The sequence below is a fragment of the Psammomys obesus genome, unplaced genomic scaffold (genome assembly GCF_907164565.1).
Source record: "Psammomys obesus unplaced genomic scaffold, mPsaObe1.curated_primary_1811, whole genome shotgun sequence".
Lineage (NCBI taxonomy): Eukaryota > Metazoa > Chordata > Mammalia > Rodentia > Muridae > Psammomys > Psammomys obesus.
Window position 1 is genome coordinate 6592599 of NW_026585587.1, and position 1954 is coordinate 6594552.

Below are 1954 nucleotides of genomic sequence, written 5' to 3' on the forward strand. Positions count from 1 at the left end.
CCCACTGTGGGGGCTGCCCCATCCAGAAAGGCAACCCTCCAGGACATGGAACTAGAAACAGGAAGTAAGTCTTCTTCAGAAGTTGGAGCTGCAGTAGTTGTGAGACCCTCAGCAGCCACATTTCCAGAGAACTGACACAGAGGTGCCATTGAGAGAGAAAAGGGGCATGTGGGGAGAGGACAGAACAACAACAACAACAAAAGCTGGCATAGAGCCAGAGATGGCGGTCAGAAGAAAGCGGACTCGGAAGCCAGCCATCTGGCAGTGTCCACCTTCTTGGCTGCGTCCCTTCCTGAAGGTCTCGCCCATCCATGGGGCCACCAGGAGAGCCCGGCATCCTCAGTGCAAAGTCCTGGTACTTGTGACCAAGAGCCCATTTCCTCCAAGTCAACAAGCTGAGTTTGGTTCTTTACATCCAAGTGCTATGTAGGTCAGCTGGCCCTGCATTAAGTATAAAACCCCACTTTATAGTACTGGCCAATTCCTGTAGCATAAATCCTCCTAAAGTAGCCCAATCTCAAGCTAGCAAAGATGTAAGAACTAGATATTCTCTAAAACACAGCAACCACTATATTGAAGAGCCAGTGGGGGCTTACTGCTGCCTTGCCCCTGACCCAGGCTTCTCACACCCTGGCCCTGCCTTAGCTCATTCTGCTCTCTCTCCTCCTAGTGCCTAGTAAAATTTACATTGCAAATATCTCCGAAAGACCCATGTTCAAGAGTTTGGTCCCTAGTGTGCGGCACTATTAGGTCTGAGTCAGGGATATGATGATAATGATGATGATTATAATGATAAAACACTAAAACCAAAGGCAAGCTGGGAGGAAAGGGTTTGTTAGGCTTACGCATCCTGAATCACAGTCCACTGAGGGAAGCCAAGGCAGATACCCAGACTGGGTAGGAACCTGGAGGTAGGAGCGGACACAGAGGCCATAGAGGGGTGCTGCTTACTGACTTGCTCACCATGGCTTGCTCAACCTGCTTTCCTATAGAACCCGGGCCCACCAGACCAGGCTGCCACCACCCTCTCACATCAACCGCTAATTAAGAAAATGCACAGGCTTGTCTACAGCTAGATCTCATGGAAGTATCTTCTCAGTTAAGGCTCCTTCCTCTCTGATGACTCCAGCCTGTGTCAGGTTCACATAAAAACCAACCCTCATGGTGAGGTCTGCAACCTTTTGGAGGTAGAGTCTAACAGGAAGGTTTAAGGTCGCCAGGGAAGTGTCCTTGAGGGAATGTTGAGACGCCAGCCCCTTCCTGCCTTCTTTTGCTTCCCACCGGGGGATGACCAGATCTGTGCCACATGCCTTGCCATATGTGCTGTGCCACCATAGGCCGAGAGACACCGGGCCAAGGACCATGGTCTGAAACTTGTGAAACTGAGTCAGGGAGAAATTTTTCTTCGTTTAAATTGAAGATCCCAGCTATTTGTCACAGTGATGGAAAACTGACTGGTGTTCCCATCCGTTTCTCCCCTTCATCTGCTTTTTAAGACTCGCTTCCACATTACCTCATCCTGGGAGCTGGCTCCCACCTTCCACACCCTCCATTGGTTTCTTTTGTCTGCTCCCACCCTCACAATCACTATCGGGTGCCCCTCCAGGACACTGGGTTCTATCTTAGCCACCCAAAGACAGTCCACACACTTCTGCCCAGGGCTTCATGAGAAGAAGAGAAGGGTGGCTCTGGGTGCTGTGTGGTAGTGGAGTCTGAATGGCCTTAGGAAATGGCCAGGCAGGTTGGAAGCTCCGCTAATCATAGCCTTCTGCTATACGGGTCCCAGGCAGCTCTGCAGAAGGTGATGGGACACAGAAGATTCCAGGAAATAGTGTCAGAGTGAGTGTGTGGTTCCTGAAGACTGATGATGATTATAATGATAAAACACTAAAACCAAAGGCAAGCTGGGGAGGAAAGGGTTTGTTAGGCTTACGCATCCTGAATCACAGTCCAC